General features: G+C 40.0%; 1 pseudogene across 1 annotated transcript; it reads right to left on the bottom strand.

Annotated features, from left to right (window-relative positions):
* Positions 1–427: 427 nt before the first annotated feature.
* LOC111536940 lies at positions 428–1,093 on the bottom strand (annotated as a pseudogene). The gene has a single exon (XR_002729864.3). The product of XR_002729864.3 is annotated as a 40S ribosomal protein S7 pseudogene (transcript).
* Between the last annotated feature and the right edge of the window lie 23,477 nt (positions 1,094–24,570).

Genomic DNA, 24,570 nt, shown 5'->3' with positions numbered 1-24,570 from the left:
TAGTTGACAAAGTTGCTTATGACTTTAATATCCTTGTTTTTTTTTTCATATACTTACTCCCTCAATTACTGAGAGAGAAATGTTGAAATCCCCATACAATTATGTGGATTTGTCTATTTCTTTTTCAGTTTGTTAACTTCTGCTTCATGTATTTTAAAGCACTATCTTTGGGTACATATACATTTAGGATTGTCATATCTTCATAATAAAGTTATGCCTTTATTACTATGAAATACCCTGCTTTATTCCTGGTAATATTTTTGTTCTGAAGTCTACGTCAGCTTCCTTTTATTAGTTTTTGCATGGTATAACATTTTGTATCATTCTGCTTTTTGAAAAATAATAGTCTTATTGATATATAATTCATATATTATACAACTAACTCATTTAAAGTGTAAATTCAATGTTTTTTTGTTTTGTTTTTTGTTTTTTACTGTGAATATATATTTTATTTAGTGACTTTTGTTTACAATTGAAACTCTGGGAATTCAAAATTAACATCCTTGCCCGTGAGCTTCTTATAGACACCAGAAAAAGTTTCAACCTTGTGTTCCACATTGTTCTGCTGTGCTTTGTCCAAATGAACTTTTATGAGCCAGCTGCCATCTAGTTTCACGTGGATTCTCTTGCCCACAATTTCACTTGGGAAGACCAAGTCCTCAAGGATGGCATCATGCACAGCTGTCAGAGTACGGCTCCTGGGCCGCTTCTGCTTATTTTCTGTGCGGCTTTTTCGAGTTGGCTTAGGCAGAATTCTCCTCTGAGCGATAAAGACAACATGCTTCCCACTGAACTTTTTCTCCAATTCTCGTACTAGCCGGACTTGGATTTTCTGGAAAGATTTCAGTTGAGGAACAGGAACAAAGATTATGACAGCTTTCCGACCACCACCAACTTCAATTTCCTTGGCTGCCATAATATTCAGCTCCCTGAGCTGAGCCTTGAGGTCCGAGTTCATCTCCAGCTCCAGAAGAGCCTGGGAGATGCCGGACTCGAACTCGTCCGGCTTCTCGCCATTGGGCTTCACGATCTTGGCGCTCGAACTGAACATGGCCTTCTCCTGGGAGAACTCGCTGAGCGCCGGCTTAGGAAGAGCAATTCAATGGTTTTTAGTGTATTCGCAGTTGTCCAACCATCACCAAAACCAATTTTAAAACATTTTCATCATCTCAAAAAGAAGCCACGTATCCTTTAGAGTCACACCTTATTTTCCCCACCCACAGCCCTGGCAGCCACTAATCTACTTTCTGTCTCTATAGATTTTTCTATACTGGACAATTCATAAATATAGAATAATATATAGCCTTTTGTATCTGGACCCTTCAGCATAAGGGTTTTTCAAGGTTTATTAATGTTATTGCCTACATCAGCGTTTCATTCTTTTCATTGCCAGATAATATTCCATCATATAGATTTGCCCCATTTTATTTTATCCACTCACTGGTTAATAGATATTTGGGTTGTTTCTACTTTAAGCCATTCATTATGAATAATGTTGTTATGAATATTCATGTAGAAATTTGTATGTGGACACATGTTCTCATTTCTTTTGGATGTCAACCTAGGAATAGAATTTCCAGGTCATACACTAACTCCATATTTAACATTTTGAGGAACTGCCAAACTGTTTTTCAAAGAGGCTGGACCATTTCACATTCCCACCAGTGGTGTGTGAAGGTTCCAATTTCTCCACATTATCACCAACATTGTTATTGTCTGCCTTTTCATTCCAGTCATTCTAGTGGATGTGAAGTGATATCTCATTGTGGTTTGGATTTGCATTTCCCTGATGGCTAATGATATTGAGCATAAATTAAATTCACAAATGACCATTATCTCTTAAAAGTGCTGTATAAGAGACAACAGATCTTATCATCATCCAATGATAACATGCATTACTCTGTTATTCATATTGATAACTTACATATCTAATTAAATCAATAAAGTATTGAAGAAATGAGTATCATGTCTTTGGTACTCATTAACCAACAAGTATTGTTATTTAATATCCAAGTGATAAAATACGTGGTCAGTTTCAGTCCTGCCATATCACTTCATGCGGCTCAGTGACAGTTTCTATGTGGCAGCAACAGCTGCTAGTTCAGATACTCTGTAGCTCTAAGTGCTTCTCCTCCCTAAGAGCAAGTGTAGGATCAGGCCACTTCAAGTAGGAATATATGCTCCACCTCAATTTGGGTTCCCTGTAGTCAAAATCTGAGAAAAGAATTTCCGTACAAGTAGTTTCTTTGGGAGGTGAGTCCAGGAAGGACATTGAGGAAGTGGGAAAATAAGACATGAGAGTAAAGCCAATATATTGGGAGTTTTAATGAATAGGTTACCAAAATGGGTGACAGGGCTTAATATTTCTGGGTACATTCTAAGAAAATGGATGAAAAACACCCCAGAACTGTCCCCCTAGGTGACAAAAAGCTGAATTACTTGTTCAGCAGCTCCCATCTCTATTGGTTGAGGACCCCTCCTGCGGCATGAGCTCGCTGGCATGTCAGACCTGCCCCACTCCTAACAGCATATGGGAGCATGGCCAAACTTAGGCCTGTGTCCAGTGTCCTCAGGCAGAGCCATAAGAGCCAATCAGGGTGTGTGGGAGCCATTGGTAGGTGACCTCTGGGGTAGTGGAGGTGATGTGTCACAGAGCGCAGTGTCAACAGAGTTCCCCTCTCCTTGGAAACTGGAACTCATGGAAATGTCCCTTTCCTTTTACCCAAATAAAGCCCACTCACATGAATATCAAAAAGGAGAAGGGTAATATAAGTCAGGTGCTCAATAGTGGAAGCTTGACCCTACACAATTCAGTCATCCCTCAGTGTCCATGGGGGATTGGTTCCAGGACACCCTCACAAACACCAAAACCCATGGATGCTCAAGTCCCTTATACAACATGATGTAGCATTTGCATATATCCTGTACACATCTTCCCATATACTTTAAATCATCTCTATATTATTATTATTATTTATTTATTTTTTTTTTTTGAGGCAGGGTCTTGCTCTGTTGCCTAGGCTGCAGTGCAGTCACATGATCATAGGTCACTGCAGCTCCAGTCTCCAGGGCTCAAGTGATCCTCCCACCTCAGCATCTCTAGTAGCTGGGACCATGGGCGTGCGCCACCACACCTGGCTAATTTTTTAATTATTTGTAGAGACAAGGTCTTGCTATGCAGCTCAGGCTGGTCTTGAACTCCTAGGCTTAAATGACCCTCCCACTTCAGCCTCCCAAAATGCTAGGATTACAGGGGCAAGTCACTGTTCCTGGCCTATCTCTAGATTACTTATAGTACCTAATACAATGTAAATGCTACATAAATAGTTGTAATGCTGTATTGTTTAGGGAGTAATGACAAGATTAAAAGTCTGTACATGTTCAGTACAGATGCAACCATCCTTTTTCCTCAAATATTTTCAATACACAGTTGGTTGAATCTGCCAATACAGAACCCATGGATATGGAGGACCAACTGTACTGTGGGGTAAGAAGAGAGACAAAACAGTTACTAACAGTTGCTGAATGGGCAAAGGTTAAAAAAACAGTCTGCAAGCAAACCAAACGTTCAGTCTCTTCAGCAAATTCATTCATTTAACTGTCTGGTCACTGACATGAGGTCTATGGTGCAGTTGGGCCTCCGTGGCAGTCACACTCATAGCTATCGTATTCGTACTAGGAGTGGGTATACTGTGGTGTGCTTTTTAAAGGAAGACAGCCCTTAAGTTGGTTCCCAGAGAATAGCTGTGGCCGCTGTACAGGATAGATGTGTACAGGATATATGCAAATGCTACATCATGTTGTATAAGGGACTTGAGCATCCATGGGTTTTGGTGTTTGTGAGGGTGTCCTGGAACCAATCCCCCATGGACACTGAGGTCTTCATGTTTTTCCTCGAAGGATGTTAAAAAGAAAAAAAAAGATTTCCCAAAACATACAGATGTCATGAGGACTCTAGTCAAGTCCACAGAGAGTTCCACAGCCACAATGATCAATACATTTTAATGCCTGAAAGAGCCCTGACCAAACCAAAGCAATATGGTCATCCTTCTATCATTAATTTTACTTTATAAGTGAATCTTTAAAGGAACAGTTTTCAGGATAAATCAATATGAAGGTAGGATCACGGACCCCATGAAGAATAATTCCACAGATACATTCACCCTCACCATATTTAGGTCCTGAAGTTCTTTGACAGAAGAAATGTCTTTATTTCTGCAATAAGTGGTAAATCTTAATTACAAGTAGTCCTGTGATAGGTTACACTCTGATTTAACTGTATCCATTCACTAATTTAACAGTACCAGGTGCTGTTTGAGATGCTGGGGATATTACAGTGAACAAAGTAAACAGAGTTTCTGCTTTCATGTGGTTTAGAGTTAATATGGAGAGACCAACAATGGACAATTAAACATCTAATAATCAAGTGGTTATAATTGCTAAGGCTCACAACAAATCAAGAGAAAGGGATCAGGAATGCAGAAGTGATAGGTTGTCATTTATATTCAGTGGCTTCTTTTCTCATCATTTTGAGTGACTTCTCTAATGATTTTTTAGCACAGTCCTAAAATAAGAGAGGATGCTAGCCATGTGTTTATCTGGGGAAGAGTGTTCCATACTGAGAGACAGCATGTGCAAAGACCTTAAGGTAGTGACATGACTGATACAAAAACAACAAGGAGACCAAGAGCAAGTGAATTAAGAGATGTTGTATGAGAAGGAGGTCAGAGGGATTTGTTGGGTGAGGTTAGGAAACCTGCAAAGCACGTAGAGCCTATGAACCATTGAAGGAATTTAGTTATTGACTGAGTGACATATGAAGCTATTGTGGGATTTTGACTTCATGGCTTCAAAATTTCACTCTACATGCTGCAGTGGGGCAGAGGTGGAAGAACAAACTGTTTTCAGTGCTGTCACAACAATCCAGGCAGGAGGGTTGAGGCTTGGACCAGACCACAGCAATTGTGAGAAAACATTACGTTGTGGATCTATGTTGACTTTAGAGCCATAGGATTTGTTTATGTAAATATGGGGATGAAGAAAGGAGTCAAGGATGACTCCAAGACTCTTCACCTAAGTACCTAGAAGGGCAGATTTAGGCCCGGCGTGGTGGCTCACGTCTGTAATCCCAGCACTTTGAGAGAATGAGGCAGGCGGATCACCTTAAGTCAGGAGTTTGAGACCAGCCTGGCCAACATGGTGAAACCCCATCTTTACTAAAAATACTAAAATTAGCCAGGCATGGTGGTGGGTGCCTGTAATCCCAGCTACTCGGGAGGCTGAGGCAGGAGAATCGCTTAAACCTGGGAGGCAGAGGTTGCAGTGAGCCAAGATTGCACCACTGCACTCCAGCCTGGGTGACAGAACGAGACTCCATCTCAAAAAAAAAAAAGAATGGCAGAGTTGCCATTTACTGATACAGGGAAAGATTGTGGGAGAAGCAGGTCTGGTAAGGGAAATTACACCTTTGGTTTTGGTCATATTAAGTTTGAGATGTCTCAGACATTGCTATGGTCTGAATATTCGTGTATCCCCCAAAAAATCACGTGTTGAAACAATCTCCAATGCAATGATATTATGAGATGGGGGCTTTGGGAAGTGATTAGGTCATGAGAGCTCCACCTCATGAATTGGGATTAGTGCTCTTATAAAAGAGGCCTGTGGGAGCTTGTGCACTCCTTTTGCCATGTCGGACTCCAAGTCTCAGTATCACTCAATTTACCCAATTGCCTCAGCATTACTCAGTGTAACAAAACTGTATGTCTACCCTTTAGTCTACAATATAATGTGAAATTCTAAAAAAGAAACAAAAAGAAAAAAACGCTGCCTATGGGACAAGCAAGAGAAAGATATTAAACATTGGGTTTGGCACCAATATCACTTAGATGTTAGTGACCTTGATGAGTAAAGGATAAATGGCTGACATAGGATGTTTTCATGAGAACATGTTTCTTTATAAATAAAGAGAATTGGCCAGCCATGGTGGCTCACCTCTGTGACACCAGCACTTTGGGAGGCTGAGACAAGAGAATAGCTTAAGCCCAGGACTTTGAGACCAGCCTGGGCAACACAGTGAGACCCTGTGTCTATTTAAAATAAATGAATAAATAAAAAGGATTGAGAACCTGAAATATGGTAAAGAGAAAATATGAATTCATGAAGAAGGAAGTTTGAAGGCAAATAAAACAAACTTCAATAATTATATGCAAGACCCTTTACTTCCCTTGGCCTCAATTCTGGGTGCTACCAAATGAGAGGATGGTCTCTATCTTAAGTTTTCTCTTCTAAATAATGAGAATATTAGTTGTAGGGTTATGCTTGGAATTTGATGGGTTAAAACATGAAGTATTTAGAAGACTTCCTGGGCATAGTAAATTCTTAATAAATGTTTGCTATGATTATTGTATTATCATCATTATGTTCATTATTCTTATCTTTGCTTTAATCTAGAAATTTTTTAACTCTATGTCACCACCATCTTGCTAAGAACCAACCATCCGGATGGCTAGTACCAGTCCTAGATTGCCACTGTAGGGTGGATTTGCTTCCTGCCAAAATATTAGTCACATCTTCCTTGTCTTCTCAGTAGAGTCGATTTTAGATTAAAGTAAGTAAAGAAAGGAGTTGAAAATGTTTTTCCCTTTGGGTGAGTAGTCCTTTATTGAGAAGCATGGATTGGTAGGTCCAGCAGGCTATAGGCTTGGTGCTTTAATGTTACATCTATTTGGCGTGAGATAAAACATTCTCTTAGAAAACTCATTCCTAAGTTTCCTGTGGCTTTGGAAATGGCTATTCTCCACAGCCTGTGTTTTTTTTTTTTTTTTTTTTGACTGATTGTTTTTGAAGTGTGTACATGCCCTCTCTCCAACTAGAATTACTGGGCTGACTTTATTTCATCTAGACTTTATACTACACCATAATGATTAATCTGCCGAGTCAGCTAGCATCTAAGTACCACTTGTAATTTCCACATCCATTGAAGTAACTTATCCTAGTCTTGGAGTTTGTAATTGATAAATGTCCAGTCCTTGTCTACTGTGTCCCTGGGACCTTGGGTATAATATCAAAATAGTGAGAGATTTTTAAAGTTAATTTTTTGCTGTCTTTCATCCCTATCCATTTTTCAAATTTGAGGAAAGAACTTCATGGATATGGGACTGAGACAGATAAAAGAGGAAAAGAAAGGATCAAGAGAAGGTGAAAATTAGTTGGTTTCTCACTGAATTGGATCTGTCTTCCCTCCCCTGAGTCAAGGACCTTAGGATAAAGTGGGACATAGCTGCTTCTGCACCAAGGCAAGAGTTGGAGAGGGGGTATGTTGTTGCAGAGCAGGAGTGAGGAAGCCTTTGACTGGCCTCCACCATTCTGCTTCCACAAGACAGTTTCTGGCCATTTTGAGAAGTGTATGTGTGGGTGTGTGTGCCCACACACGTGCACTCTAAGTCTGATATCATTATTTTTGCTTTCCAGATATGGGAATTGAGAGGCAGTGAGAATTAGTATCTTAGTAAAGCATACAACCAGTAAGTAGTAAAGCCAGGAATTCAACTCAAGTCAGCCTAATTCCAAAGTCTGTATTTTTTTTTTTTTGAGACAGAGTTTCACTCTTTGTTGCCCAGGCTGGAGTACAGTGGCACGATCTAGGCTCACTGCAACCTCCACCTCCTGGGTTCAAGTGATTCTCCTGTCTCAGCCTCCTGAGTAGCTGGGATTACAGGCACCCACTACCACACCTGGTTGATTTTTGTATTTTTAGTAGAGATGGGGTTTCACCATGTTGGCCAGGCTGGTCTTGAACTCCTGACCTCAGGTGATCCACCCGCCTCGGCCTCCCAAAGTGCTGGGATTACAAGTGTGAGCCACCACGCCCGACCCCAAAGTCTGTATTCTTAAACCCTACTCAAAACAGCCTCCTGATTCAATCTTACTTTCTTAATTGTGCAGTTCGATGGTTTTCAGTATATTAAAGAGATGTGCAAACATCATCAAAATCAATCTTAGAACATTTTTATCACCAAATAGAAACTCTGTACCCTTTAGCTATCACCCCTAAACCTAACATCCTGCCCAGCCCTAGGCAACCACTACCCTACATTCTGTCTATACATTTGCTTGTTCTGAACATTTCATATAAATGGAATGAAACGATATTGGTCTTCTGTGACTGGCTTCTTTCAGCTAGCATGTTTTCAAGGTCCGCCCCAATCGTAGCATGTGTCTGTACTTCATTCTTTTTTATTGCCATTAATATTCCATTGAATGGATATGCCACATTTTATTCATCCATTCATCAATTAATAGACATTTGCATTGTTTCCATCTTTTGGCTACTATAAATAATGCCACTCTCAACATTTGCATGCAAGTTTTGGTGTAGGTGTATGCTTGGATTTCTCTTGGGTACATACCTAGAAATGAAATTTTTGGATAGTATGGTAACTCTCTATTTGACATTTTGAAGAACTGCTGGACTTTCTTAAGTAGCTGTACCACTTCCCACTAGCAGTGCATGAGGATTCCAATTTCTCTACAGCCTTACCAATTATTGTCATTATCTGTCTTTTTTATTCTAGCCATAACAGTGGTGTGAAGTGACATCTCATTGTTGCTTTGATTTGCATTTTCTCTGTTGACCAATGATATTAAGCATCTTTTTGTGAACTTGTTGGCTGTTTGCGTATCTTTGGATACATGGAGAAATGTCTATTCAGACTTTTTGCCCATTTAAAAATCGGACTGTCCTTTTATTATTGAGTTATAATAATTCTTTATGTATTCTAGATACAAGTGCCTTATTAAATATATGATTAGCAAATATTTTGTCTCACTTGGTAGGTCGTCTTTTTTTTTTTTTTTTTTTTTTGAGACACAGTCTCATTCTGTTGCCCAGGCTGGAATGCAATGGCACAATCTCAGCTCAGCTCACTGTATCCACCACCTCCTACGTTCGAGCAATTCTCATGCCTGAGCCTCCTGAGTAGCTGGGATGACAGGCATGTGCCACTACACCTGGCTAATTTTTGTATGTTTAGTAGAGATGGGGTTTCACCATGCTGGCCAGGCTGATCCACCTGGCCAGACCTCAGGTCATCCACCCACCTTGGCGCTGGGATTACAGATGTGAGCCACTGCACATGACCCTGTAGCTTGTCTTTTCACTTTCTTACTGTCTCTGTCTCAGTCTGTTTGGGCTGCTAAAACAAAATACTATAAAACTGGGTAACTCACAAACAATTCTGGAGACTAGAACTCCAAGATCAAGGTGCTGGCAAATTGTCTGGTGAGGATTCCTCATAAATAGCTTTGCTTTCACTCTAACTTGGCATGGTGGAGGAGGCAGGGAATTCTCAGGCCTTCTTTATAAGGGCAATAATCCCGCTCATGACGTACTGCCCTCGAGACCTAATTACCTTCCCAAGGCCCCATCTCCTAATACCATTACCTTCGGGATTAAGATTTTAACCTACGAATTTTGGAGGGACACAAATATTGAGATATAGCAGTATCCTTTAAAGCACAAAAGGTTTCCATTTTAATGAAGATCTAGGTTTTGTTTGTTTGTTTAGTTGGTTGGTTGTGGGTTTGGTGACATATCTAAGAAACCACTACCAAATCCAAGGAAGGACACTCATGTGAGTTGAAAACCCCACAACTCTGCACTCTTAGACTTGTGTCTCAGAAACAAATATCCCACATGTTGAACATTTTATTTTTCAGAAGACAGAGGTTCTTGCCTAACCCCCAATTATCAGTGCTGGACACATCCCATAATTTGAACCCAGTTATTGAGATAATACATTTAAATTCACAATTGGACTGGCACCTGCTTTGACAGAAACAAAGACAAAAATAGCCACCAACTTGTTCAAGACAAATGTTAAGAACAGTCTCTTTTCAATACTTGAAAACAACACTAATGAAATACAATTTAAGGTGATATTTTCAGTATTTTATAAGGGAAAAAGAAAGGAGATTCTGATACAAGGTGCTGGGTAGGGCATACATCTGTATCTTCCTTTTTGCTCTTAAAATCTTTTGAAATGTTAGAAAGGAGATAAATAGGAATATGTTCATAAAGACCTTGAAAATAAGAGGTGGGTGCATGAGGGGGTGGAAGATTTTCACTGACATCTGGAATGGACGACAGAAGAATTTTATTGGTAGAAAAATAAGAGAAAGAGAGACACAGCTCAGAAGATGCACAGAAGAAGACTGTAAAAGTTCAGAATATTTCACAAGACTGAGACTCTAGAATCCATGGATATAAGACAGAGTTGGGGGCTTGATTGGAGACTCGTATACAGGATGGTTGTACAGATTGGCCTCACCTTCTTTCACAGCCAGCTCCCCAACTATAGCGGAAGCACTGCCCTCATGCTAAAACCAAGAACTACACTCTAGAGGGTACGAGGCTTACAGAGTAGGGACTGGCTCCTCAGAGCAGAGCCTCCTCTGGCAGTGTAAAATAGGGAGGCATTGGGACCTAGCTCTCTGCCCACATGCCCTAAAGTGAAGCCGGGGAACCAGGACCCTGAAATCATACCCAGGTCATGAGGCCAGCCTTCTTATTGATGAGTAGGCCCTAAAAGGCAGAGGCAACCCATATCAGCTATCTGAAGCAATCAGTCCAATCCTTCATACACAAGGAGAGAAAGTGATCAGCACAAAAGGCAAAGACCAAGATGGATAGCAGAGCAAAGAACGCAAAGGAAACAGACGGTTCAAAGAAGAGAAGATAACCTTAAATGAATAAGAAATTGTACCCATTAAATTTAAAAGGGCTGCTATCTGAGAATAAGAAAGAATTCATGGAAATTAAAAATACCATTGTCAAAATAAAAAATCGAATGGCAAGACTGGACCAAAGAGTTAAATAAATTTCCCAGAACATAGAGGAAAAAAAAAAAAAAAAGCTAAGAAGTGAATTATGAGAAGAGTGAAGAAATATGGAGAAGCAATATAAGAAGGCCCAAATCTACCCAGTATGATTTCCAAAAGATAGGAACTTGTCCAAGAAACAAAGAATGAAGGCTGGTCCGAGGGTAATGAGTTATTTCAATTGATTGTTCATAGTCAATTACAGATCAAATTCCTTGTTTTACTCTTTCCCTGCTTCTCACTACTACACATGACTAGTAAAAGCAAAATAAATAAATAGGATAGAATAGAATAAAGGAGATTTTTCCATAGCTGAAAATAGGTAAGAGTCTCATGAGAGGGGGCTCCTATAATATACCCAGCAAAATTAGTTTTATAAAAAGACTCACACTTAAATATATCCTTGTAAAATTTCTTTTGCCAAGGCTAAAGAAAAGAAAATGTAATACTTATTGATAGGCGGGCAGGATAGCCTCAGGGGAGCAAAACTCAGGTTGGCATCTGACCTTTTTATTCAGGGTGTGAGAGAATACCTTCAGAGTTCTGATAGAAATGGATTTTTAATAAACAATTCTATTCCCGGCAAAATCTATTGACCAAATGGGATAATGAAATGGCAAAAATAAAGTCCTTATCTGAATATATGATTCTTCTTGAAATAATTGTTTGAGAATTTATTCCAGCAGTATAAATAAAAGAGAAAGACGTGGAATTATAAAAGCAACCAACCCTAGCCATTCAATACAAAGTAAAACCAGAAAAAGCAAAAGCAAGAAAACCCCTACAATAAACTAAACAAAGAATCCTTCAGCAAGATGAAATTGAAAACAGCAAATTAGATCGGCAGTCAGGAGGCTTTGGAAAGAATATCTTTAACAAAAAGAAATACATTTCTTTTAAAATGCTGAGGTTTCTGGGTTATCACAGAGAGAAAGTAAAGGCATATTCTAATAATATAAAAATTCAGTGCCCTGTTTTCTCTACTTCTTCTCTCCTTCTCCCAATTTAAGTATGTTCACATATTTTTCTATTGGCAAAGGTTAAATGACTTAGGGTTGCATCATTTTTTCTGAGTCTAACCATACATTAAAATGTAAGCTCTGTAAAGGCTGTTCACCTGTTGTACTCACTGTCACCTGTTGTACTCATTGATGTATCCTTAGAACTTAGAAGAGTGTCTGGCCCAAAGTATGTAATCAACAAACATTTTTATTGGAACTGAATGGAATTGATTATACAATGAATAGTAATATTCTTTTAAATAAAATATAAATTCTGACCACTTTTAGACTTAACAGCCAAAACATAGAAAAATAAAGTATAATTATATAAGAAAGTATAAATTCTATAAATTTTGGCAATGTAAAATTAACTATGTGATGAACTGAAGCTGTGACACTGGGAATACCCATAAGGGGAGGAGACAGAGACAGGAGTGGAGGGCTGTTAAATCCTTCATTGTCTTAGAGGGAAGTCAAGAGGTACTGGCTAAAACCAATGAATCAAGAAATGGAAAGTTGAAAATGAAAACTACAGGCCAGTATCTCTGATGAACACAGATGCAAAAATCTTCAACAAAATGCTAGCAAACCAAATTCAATAACACATTAAAAATATCATTCATCACGGTCATGCGTGGTGGCTCATGCCTGTAATACTAGCACTTTGAAAGGCCAAGGCGGGCAGATCTTGAGGTCAAGAGTTCAAAAGCAGCATGGCCAACATGGTGAAACCCCATCTCTGCTAAAAATACAAAAATTAGCCAGGTGTGGTGGCGGGTGCCTGTAATCCCAGCTACTTGGGAGGCTGAGGCGGGAGAATTGCTTGAACCTGGGAGGCAGAGGTTGCAGTGAGCCGAGATTGTGCCACTGCACTCAAGCCTGGGTGACGGAGCAAGACTCCATCTTGAAAAAAATATATATATGTCATTCATCATGATGAAATGGGATTCATCCCAGAGATGCAAGGATGGTTCAATATATGCAAATCAATAAATATGATAAATAATGTCAACAAAATGAAGGACAAAAACCATAGGATCATTTCAATTGATTCCAAAAAAGCATTTGATAAGATTCAACATCAACATCCTTTATGACAAAAACTCTCAAAAAAATGAATATAGAAGGAACATACCTCAATATGATAAAAGCCATATATGACAAACCCATAGCTAGTATTATATTGAATGGTGAAAAATGAAAGCCTTTCTTCTAAGATCTGTAACAAGATGAGAATGCCCACTTTCTCCATTCCTATTTAACATAGTACTGGAAGTCCTAGCCAGAGCAATTAGACAAAAGAAAGAAAGAAACGGCCTCCAAATTGGAAAGAAAGAAGTCAAATTATCCTTCTTTGCAGACGATATAAAATCATATTTAGAAAAACCTAAAGACTCTGCCAGAAAACAGAACTTATAAACAAATTCAGTAAAGTTGCAGGATAAAAAAATCAACATGCAAAAATCAGTAGCATTTCTATATGCCTACAGAAAAGAATCTGAAAAAGAAACCAGGAAAGTAATCTCATTTACAATAGCTATGAATAAAATAAAATACCAAGAATAAAGTTAACCAAAGAAGTAATCTCTACAATGAAAGCTATGAAACATTGATGAAATAAATTGAAAAAGACACCCCAAAATGAAGATATTCTACATTCATGAATTGGAAGACTCAATTTTGTTAAAATATCTACACTACCCTAAACAATCTACAGATTCGATGCAATCCCTATCAAAAAACCAATGACATTCTTGACAGAAATAGAAAAAGAAATCTAAAAGTTATACGGAACCACAAAAGACCCGGAATAGCCAAAGACATCCTGAGCAAAGAGAACAAAACTGACGGAATCATATTACCTGACTTCAAATTATACTACAGAGCTATAGTAACCTAAATAGCATGGTGCTGACCTAAAAACAGACATGTGGGGCAAGGGAATAGAATAGAGAACCAGAAATAAGTCCACACATTTATAGTCAATTCATACTTCACAAAACTGCCAAGAATGTACATTGGAGAAAAGACAGTCTCTTCAATAAGTGGTGCTGGGGAAACTGGAGATCCATATGCAGAAGAATGAAACTAGACTCCTATCTCTTGCCATACTAGACTCCTGTCTCTTGCCATATACAAAAATAGAAATCAAAATGGATTATAGAATTAATTATAAGACTAAAACTATGCAACTAATAGAGGGAAACATTAGGGAAGCACTCCAGGACATTAGTCTGGACAAAGATTTCTTGAGTGAGACCTCAAAAGCACAGGCAATAAAAGCAAAAATGAACAAATAGGATCACATCAAGTTAAAAAACCTTCTGCATAGCAAAGGAAACAATCAACACAGGGAGGAGACAACCCACAGAATAGGAGAAAATATTTGCAATCTACCCATCTGATAAGGAATTAATAACCAGAATATATAAGAAGACTAAACAATAGGAAAAAAACCCATAATCTGATTTTAAAATGGGCAAAATATCTAAATACACATTTCTTTAAAAAATACATAAAAATGGCTGATAGGAATATGAAAAGTGCTCAACATCATTAATCATCGGAGAAATGCAAAGTAAAACTACAATGAGATATCATCTCATTCCAGTTAAGATGGCTTTTATCCAAAAGACAGGCAATAACAAATGCTGGTGAGGATACTGAGAAAGGAGAACCCTGGAACACCATTGTGGGAATGTAAATTAGTATAGCAACCATGGAGAACAGTATGGAGATTTCTCAAAAAGAACTAAAAATAGAGCTACCAAAGAATCCAGCAATCCCACTGCTGGGTGTATATCCAAAAGAAAGGAAATTAGTATATTGAAGAGATAGCCCACTGTTTGCAATTGCCAAGATTTGGAGGCAACCCGTGTTCATCAATGGATAAATGGAGAAAGAAAAGGTGGGGAATATCTACACTAGAATATTATTCAGCAATAAAAGAATAAAATCCTATCATTTGCAACAACATGAATGGAACTGGAGGACATTGGGTTGAGTGAAATAAGCCAGGCACAGAAAGACAAATATTGCATGTTCTCACTCACATGTGGGAACTATAAATAAATAAATAAACAAACAAACTCACAGAAATAGAGAGTGGAATGATGGTTGCCAGAGGCTGGGAAGGGTAGTACAGAGGAGGGGAGATGTAAAGTAAGGATGGTAAATGAGTACAAGAGTACAGTTAGAATGAATAAGATCTAGTATTTGCTAGCAAAATAAGGTGACTATAGTTAACAATAACTTATTGTATATTTTTAAATAATTAAAGGAGTAGAATTGGAATGTTCCTTACACAAAGCAATGATAAAGGCTTGAGGTGATGAGCACTTCAATTACCATGATTTGATCATGACAGATTGGATACTTGTATCAAAATATCACATGCACCCCACAAATATATACAACTATTATGTACCCAGAATAATTAAAAATAAATCTTTTAAAAGAAATGGAAACATGAATGTGTTGTATAAAGCTATAGAAGTATCTAAAAGAATAAAAAATACATATCTGGAAGTTGCTGTTGAAGGGGAAGTATAAATGAGTCAAGAGCTTCATCTTTCATAAGGGGGTCCAGCAGATATACTTTGAAGTTGATATATAAAAAGTAAAGGAAAAATAAGTTACTATTGTAGAGGTTGGCCTTAGAAAGATTCAAAATAGAAAAATTTTAAGCTGTTACCTCTGGGGAATACCAAAGAGTAAAACCTTTACTTTTTTAAAAATTATTCTCCAGCACCAACTGAATTTCTATTACCGTGTGCTCATACTTTAAAAGTGATACTTTTAATTTAAAAATAGTTTCTCAAGAAAGAGAAGAATTTTTAGGACAGAAAAAAAATGATCCAACAGTTTGCAATTACATACTGCCTACCAGCAAGGACCATCAAACATTTTGCAAACATTATCTGATGGTGAGTGTCAGAATCTACTTTTGCCAGATGGAGAAATTCAGACAAAGACGGAAGTAACTTGCCCATTTTCAGTGCATCTGTGACCAAGCCAGTGATAAAACTCAGGCTTCTTAGATTCTGAGTCCAAAGAAAGATTTGGATCGATTTCTCCTTAGAAAAACCACCACATATTGGTATAATGATCGCTAAGGAAGAAATCCAAACTAATAGATGGCATATTCTGTGTTTAGGGCTTGGGAAAAGCTTGTATTTTTCCGTTCAAAATCTGTTGCCAAAATGCACACTGCCTGTCAAGAGAAAGGCCAGTGCTTCTCTAAAGCACCTGATGGGAATATATATCAGTTTGAGGAGCTAGCAAAGATTTAAAAAATGATAATCACAGTAACAATCACAAATAATTTTTAATTATCTTAATACAAGTACTATGTCTCACTATAAAGATCTCTGCCATTTTGTGACTACTTACAAAACAATCTATGGTTAATTTGCTTGATAAATAATTCTGGTTATTCTGCCATATGCCTCTCTTACTGATTCATACTACTAACACAAGTGGAGAGTAGAAAAAAAATGGACTGATCTGACATAATTTTTACTATTGGTTTCACTCTTAATGTGAATGTTTTAATATTCATTTTTGCCTGGCTTCTTTATTTAGTTGGAAGACTGGAGGGGAGAGGAGTCATTAAATGATTATAGTAGACTCCTCTGGTTTTGTCAGTGTGGTTCCCTTCCCCCTCCACAAACAAACTCCTCTGAAAACAGGTCTATACCATATGACCATGACCCTGGCCCAAATGGCCAAAGTGAGCATTGGACCAAAGCTGCTGCGATCTTCCAGGAGAATTTGAAAGAGAGAATGATTGGAGTCCAGCACTTAGTCTGGCTGGTTTCTTTCTTTTTTTTTTTTTTTTTTTTTTGAGACAGAGTCTTGCTCTGTCACCCAGGCTGGAGTGTACTGGCAAGATTTCTGCTTACTACAAGCTCCGCCTCCCGGGTTCTCACCATTCTCCTGCCTCAGCCTCCAAAGTGGCTGGGACTACAGGCGCCTGCCACCACGCCCAGCTAATGTTTTGTATTTCCAATAGAGATGGGGTTTCACCGTGTTAGCCAGGATGGTCTTGATCTCCTGACTTCGTGATCCGCCTGCCTCAGCCTCCCAAAGTGCTGGGATTACAGGCATGAGCCACCGCCCCTGGCTGTCTGGCTGGTTTCTTAAGTAAAGGAGAGGTAACCCCAGGAGCTGTTGGTGGCTATATTGTTTAGTGTGTGGTCTGAGGAACGGAAATGAAAAAGGAAGCAGACGTTCAGAGAAGAGCAGAGATGAGAGATGAATAGGGTGACCAGGAATTCATCATTTTTAAAATTGTGGTAAAATACACCAAATACAAAATTTACTGTTTAACCCTTTTTGAGAATGCAATTCAGGGGCATTATGTTCATGTTTTTTGTGCAACCATCAACACAGTCTATCTCCAAAATGTCTTCATTTTCCCAAACTGAAACTCTATAAGCATTAACAGGTAACTCCATTTCCACAGCCCCACAGCCCCTGGCAACTATTATTCTACTTCCTTTCCCTATGGATTTCACGATTATAGGAATTAATCATTCTTACCAGGGTACTGTTGAGAGTTGTGTTAATAATTTATTTACTTTCAGATTCAAATTCACCCTTCAATACCTGCTCTGCAATAATGGATGGAATTCCATTGAGCATTTCTTCTTTATAGAGAGTACCACGTGAAGCTTTCTCAGTAGAGGGCCCTGAAGGGACACTGCAGGAGAAAGGAGCCATCCTGGTGTTAGTGGTGGCTGCACCATCAGGCAGCAGTGTGGGTGTGGGAACATCAGTGGTGTTCTAATTCCAGCCGCAGGCCCAGAACTCATGATTCCTTGATGTCCTTGCAGCTCTGCCCTGGCCTAAAGCCTACTTTCCCATGGCCTTCTTACCACAGACACTGCAGGCTCCAAACCTACTGTCTGCAATGGTGTCCCTACTCCCTCTGCATGCTCACGTGCCAAGCCATTGGCTGCAGTTTTTGTAACGTGCCACCTGTGCCCCAAAGGGTTACTTCCTGCTTGCCCAGTGGCTGCGGACCAGCTCTGGACTGGGCAAATCAGCAAACTTCTCTGCCATCCAGTGGCTGCAATCTGAGCCTTGGGGAAGGGCTCATCCTGTTTTATGTTCATCCCTCTTTGGGTACTCTCTTGGGTACTCAGCCTTAGGATACCACATTTATCTTATACATTATAATTGCCCTTTTATCATAATTTTTAAAAATTTATATTAGACTTTCTCTAAGTCACTGTGGTCTCTGCTCCCTGATGGACAAAGACTGACACAAAAGTGAAAGGGGCAGGTTGACAGATGTCAACAAGGATAGGCCAGCACAAACTGGTGTGTGTGGTCACCTACCCTAGAGATGGGAGGGTGGGTCCTGACTATGCTGGAGTCTCTGATTTATTTCTGAAGTTCAGTTATCCATTTGCCCTTGAGTTCTGAGACAGCCCTATTTCTTAAAGTAAATTATATCTCTTTGCTCTTAGAGAGCTCAAGTGTGTCTCTGTTACTTGAAACCAAAAAAGCCATCGTTAATAAATATGCAATTTCACATTCTATTAAATATGCCTCAGAAAAGGAAATAAAGAGATAAAGGAGGACTATTCTAGAAGCAGGAAAAAAAAGAGAGAGAAGGGAGATTATGCTGAGGATTAACATGAGAGAAAATCTTAGTTCTTTAAATACCTCGGTTGGGCTTGATGCTGATGTCAGGGCCTCAAGTTCTTCAATGATGACTCATCCCTGTCATCTCTGACTGATGGGGAGCTCACACAATGGAAGCTAGATGGGGCACTGGCCAAGTGATTCTGCATGCAAGAGAGCATGGCTAAGGTCAAATGAGGTCTCCTACTCTTCACTAAAACTAGACTTTGGGAACTGCTCACCTCATGTATCTCAGAGAAGAGTTAGGTACGCAGAGCCCACCCAAGTTCACTGGCTAGCCAGCTGCAAGAACTAAGGCTGCTTCACAGATGAACCACAATGGGACAGAGTGAAGGCCCGCACCTTGGCAGCATGCTCCCAGTGAAGGGAATGCATTGGGCTGGTTTCACTCTGCAGAGTCAATTCCTGCCCATTAATAAAGCATGTCCTAGTAAATATTATACATTTGCCAATCAGACTTGCCATTTGTTTGCTTGTTTGCTTGGATTTTTTGTTTGTTTTTTTGAGGCAAGGTCTCACTCTGTCCCCCAGGCTAGAGTGCAGTGGTGAGATCTCAGCTCACTGCAGCCTTGCCCTCCTGGGCTCAAGCAATTCTCTCACCACTCAGCTAGTAGCTGGGAGTCCAGGCACACGCCACCACGCCCAGATAACTTTTGTATTTTTTGGTAGAAACAAGGGTTTCACCCTGTTGTTCAGGCTGGTATAAACTCCTGAGCTCAAGTGATCCACCTGCCTTGGCCTCCCAAAGTGCTAGGATTTCAGGCGTGAGCCACCACACCAGGCCTCATTTTTTTTTTGAGACAGAATCTTGCTCTGTCACCCAGACTGGAGTGCAGTGGTGCGATATCAGCTCACTGTAACCTCTGACTCCAGGGTTCAAGCAATTGAACCACCCGCCTTGACCTCCCAAAGTGCTGGCATTATAGGGGTAAGCCACCATGCCCAGCCCAGAATTGCCAATTGCCATTTTTGTTTGAGGGAGAGCAGACAAATCCATATGGGCCTGTAGCAGCCTCACTTCTTGACTCTCCAGAAGAAAGAATTCTACAGAGGGGTATAAGGCAGAAGGAGACGTTGAGGCAAGTTTTAGAGCAGGAGTGAAGGTTGATTAAAAAACTTTAGAGCAGGAATGAAAGGAGGTAAAGTACACTTGGAAGAGGCCCAAGGGGCTGACTTGAGAGATCAAGTGCGCAGTTTGACCTTTTGACTTAGGGTTTTATGTGTTGGCATGCTTCCAGGGTCGTGCATCCCTTCTCCCCTGATTCTTTCCCTGGGGTGGGCTGTCCGTATGTGCAATAGCCTGGTAGCATTTGGGAGGGGAACATGCGCAGTGTGTGTGTTGGAGTTGTACACATGCTCACTTGAGGCGTTCTTCCCTTACCAGATGCATGTTGTTAGAAGGTCATATACCAGTTAAACTGTGCCATTTTGCCTTAGCGTGCATGCTAGAGCCCACGTGTCCAACTCCTGAGATCTTATCAGGAAGCTGCTGATCACCAGTTTCATGTGTTTTCTATCTATTGGGAGACTGCCTTTCCCTGGGCTGGCTACAACCAATTATTAATGTTATGTTTAGAGAAATATTGTAACAACCACCTGACCATTACCTGATGGTCGCCTGACTTTCCTGGTGGGGCAAGAGGAGCCCTCTCCTGCCATGCTTATGTCTGACTAGCTACCTACTGTACCAGAGCCTCCCTCCCTGCACTTCCTCTCATGGTAAGATAGGACTGAAATTTTGGTGTCAATCTCCTCCTCCATGAGCCAAGATGAGAATTTAAGGAGTCAAAAGGAACGCAAATATTCCTCCTTTTCAATAGTTAACTTTTACCTTACCTATCCAAAGACAGGTTTTTTTTAATTCTGCACAGAATATTAGGCAAAGTATAATAATCATGCCTAGAATCATTTTTATATTTCAATGTGCCTTTTCTTCAGAGTAAAAAAAAATGTTGCATCCGTCCTTAGTAGAGTATGCAACTTGAGATGCTTTTGCTATGAATGGAGAGAATCTAAGTAGACTTACTCACTCTCTTTCATCTAGAAGTGAAAAGTTGGATAAGACACAGTCTTTGCCTTTTAGAAAGAGGGGCACTTCCATTCACATTGTGTTTCTCTTGGCTCTGCCATGGAGAACAATAATTAAATAAGGTTCTGACCAATCAGAATGGATGATGAAACAAGAGTGGGTGCTGCAACCAGTCGGAGCTGATGTCACAGTTAATGTCAGGGATGCTGGCTGTACACATGAAGCAGGCTGTGCAGTATGTTACAGTGGAGATTATCTCTGGATCTGTGAGAACCCAAGTCTAAGCTGGTAGAAAGGACTGTGAGAGAGTCCCTGGCTGCTCTGACTTCAGTCAAATCTTCCTGTCAAGTTGATGGCATTCAAAGATACTAAAAAAATGGCAAGTAGTTGGGGATTTTTCAGAAGTATTTCCCCCTGCAGCCTCCTCCTCCCATAGTTTTAATCATCTCAGTACATTGCAACACAGCTTTTCTAGTTGCTCTGTCCACTTTGAGTCATCAATTTCTCTTTTACTCTAATATCTCACATTTGCATTGTAAGCAAATCTTGACAACTCCACCTTCAAAATATGTCCAGAATCTGACTACTTCTCAGCACTTCTATTAACTATTTTTCTGACCCAGTTACCCTCATTTCTTGCCTGGATCACTGGAATATCTTTCTCACTGGTCTCCTGCCCCACTTTAGTCTATTCGTAATCTGACAGCCAGGGTGATTTCATTAAAATAGAGTTGAATTGTATTGCTCCTCTCCTGGAAACTCTCCAATGGCTTCTCATCTTAGAGTAAAAGCCAAGGGTCTTACCCTGGCCTACAAAGCCCCACATTATCTAGAGCCCCATTATCTCTCTGACTGTATCTCCTACTAACTCAATGTGGCAGACTGATGGCAAATCTGGTCCTAATTCTCCACCCTTCACTATATTCACACCTTTTGCAATGTGACTCTGAAGCTTTTCCTATGAAGTGGAGTTTATTTCTCCACTCCTTGAAACTAAGCTTGTCTTGTCAATTGCTTTGGCCAATAGAATGTGGCAGAAGTGACAGTTTCCATTCTGAATTTAGGCCTTAAGAGGGCTTATGTGTGTTCTCTCTCTTGCTCTCTCTCTCTAGCCTCTCTGCCTCCCTTTCTCTCTCTAACTCTCTTTTGCTACTGGAGGATATGAGAAACAGAGATATGGAAGCAGACCTAAATCAACCCATTTTGTCAAAAGTCTCAGATATGTAAGAGAGCTCAGACAAGATCAGCAAAGCTGTGCAGGCTTGCAGCTGACTGTGAAGGCATGAATAAGTCCCACCAAGATTAGCTCAGATCAGCAAACCATCTAGCTGATCTTGAGACTGAGGGGAAAACCTAAATGTTTATCATTGTATACCACTGCAGTTTCGAGTTTGCTTGTTACTCAGAATTACTGTGAAATTGATGACTGATGCATTACTCTTTCCCATTATTCTCCAGCCTTCTGGAAAACACCAGTCACCTCTCTACCTCACAGTCTTTGCACTGGCTGTTCTCTCTGACTAGAATGCTTCCCCTCAATCCTCCTACCTCCGATAGCTGCATGCCTTGATCCCTAACCAACTTCAGATCTTTTCTCAAATGTCATCATCTTAGTGAGATCTTTTCGGAACATAACATACAATGCAAACTTCTTTGAACACTTCCTAGTCCCCCTTGTCAACTTTCAATTTTCTTTTCAGCATTCATTGCTGTCACACATCTATATATATATATATTTTTTTTTTTTTTCTTTTTTCTTTTTCTTCCTTGTTTGTTGTCTAACTCCCGTGCAAACTCCTTAGGAGCAGAGCATTTTTGACTATTTTATTCAAGACTATATCCCTATGCCCAAAATGGTATCTGGCACATAAAAGACACACAGTACATATTTGTTGAATAAATATGTGAATGAATGTGAATTCTCCACAGAATGGTAGAAGTGACAATAAAATGTTTTCCTCAATTTTCAAAAATTTGGTAAAATTAAAAATAAAACATTATATCTACTTGATCTATATAACTTCTCTCCTTCTCTACCACCATGATCCTAGTCAGAGTCACCATGAGCTCCTGTCTGCATGGTTGCAATTACCTCCTAACTGGTATTCCTGCCATCAGTCCTTGCTCCCTACAATTTCTTTTTCTCCATTGCAACCCGATGATTTTTTGAAAGGGAAAACCTGAAAGACCAAAATCCTTAGCATGGCCCCATGGGCTCTTCTCCTCACTCTCTTTGCTCATTCTCCGGTCTTCAGGTTTCCTGAAATAGTCATGCCTCTTCCTGCCTCAGGGCCTTTTCACAAGCCATCCCCTCTTTCTGGGAGGCGCACTCTTAATCATCCCTCAGCCTAGTCAACTCCTACTCATCCTTCCATTCTTATGCAGAAAAATCTTCCCTGAGTCCACAGCCTCAAGTTTCTCTGAGAGTCTGTGCTTTCTGTCTGTTTAAGGCACAAATGCAGTTAGTAATTCTGAGTTTGTGCAATTACTTGTCTGCTGTCTCCTTTTTCCAATATACTGCAAGCTCAGTAAAGAACTAAAGCTATTCAACAGATCATTTGGCTAAGTTTGGCCTCAAGTTCATATAAGCCCTTTGTAGTTGAGAGATTTTTAGTGAAACAACTATGAAGGAAGAGTTTTGCATAATGAGTTGCATCTTCCAGGAAAGTCTCAGCTCCGATATTTTTATTCCTTTCTGAAGCCACAAAGGTCTATAAACAGCTCCTCCCCCATGATCATCACCAGCGCATTAGCAGGAGAAGACAGAGAGAGTATTGACAATGTAAAGGGGTTGTGTTGGAGAACACCACCTCTTGTCATTCTTGCACTGTCATGATTTATGCAACCAAGTATTGCATTAGACAACAGCAATTAGGAACAGAAATGGACCCAGCAAGAGCCAGAGAAACAGTGTTGATTAACTCTGGATAGTGTATTAGTCTTCTATTGCTTCAAACAAATTAACACCAACAATGAATTAAAACAAAACATTTATTACCTTCCAGTTCCCTGGATCAAGAGTCTGAGCACAGGTTAGCTGATTCCGCTGCTCAGGGTCTCACAAGGAAGGTTGTAATCAAGACATCAGCTGTGCTGCAGTTCTTATCTGAGACTGAAGGTCCTCTACCAAGCTCATTCAGGTTATTGGCAAAGTTCAATTATTTGGGGTTGTAGGAATGAGTTCCCCTTTGCCTGCTAGCTGCCTGCTGGGGATTGTGCTCAGTTCACAGAGACCACTGCCATTCCATGCCATGTGGTTCCCATAGGCTGCCATGGCAGGGATGTTTGCTTTTCTCCAGGCCAGCGCGAGTGCCCCTCTCTGAGTTCCTCTTCCCAGCACCAAGTGAAGAAAGCGCTCCTCTTTTAAAAGACTCACCTGAGGTTGGGCGCCGTGGCTCACGCTGTAATCTCAGCACTTTGGGAGGCCGAGGCAGGTGGATCACCTGAGGTCAGGAATTCGAGACCAGCGTGGCCAACATGGTGAAACCTCATTTCTATGAAAACTACAAAAATTAGCCGGGCATGGTGGCAGGTGCGTGTAATCCCAGCTACTGAGGAGGCTGAGGCAGGAGAATTGCTTGAACCTGAGAGGCAGAGGTTGCAGTAAGCTGAGATCACGCCACTGCACTCCAGCCTGGGAAACAAAGTGAGACTCTGTCTCAAAAAAAAAAAAAAAAAAAAAAAGGCTCACCTGAAAGGTCAAGTCCACCCAAGATAATTTTACTCACAAGAGTAATACTCACAGGTTCTGTTCACACTGAATAGAACCATACAGGGCATGTGCATCACGAGTAGGAATATAGGGGTTGTTTTAGAATTCTGTCTACCACAGGGCAGCTGATAATAATAGCAAACGATTGAGTGCTTATTTATTGTCAGCACTGTGTTAAGTGCTTTTTAGCATTTAATCTTTAAAATAATACAACATTGTTTCTATTTTGTGTTTCTGTTTTGTTTTTATTTCTATTACTTTATTTTACAGATGGAGAAACTAAGGCTTAGAGATTG

Source organism: Piliocolobus tephrosceles, chromosome 1 (genome assembly GCF_002776525.5).
Source record: "Piliocolobus tephrosceles isolate RC106 chromosome 1, ASM277652v3, whole genome shotgun sequence".
NCBI classification, from domain to species: domain Eukaryota; kingdom Metazoa; phylum Chordata; class Mammalia; order Primates; family Cercopithecidae; genus Piliocolobus; species Piliocolobus tephrosceles.
Note: the sequence above shows the minus strand (reverse complement) of the source record. Positions and strands in the feature narration are given on the sequence as shown.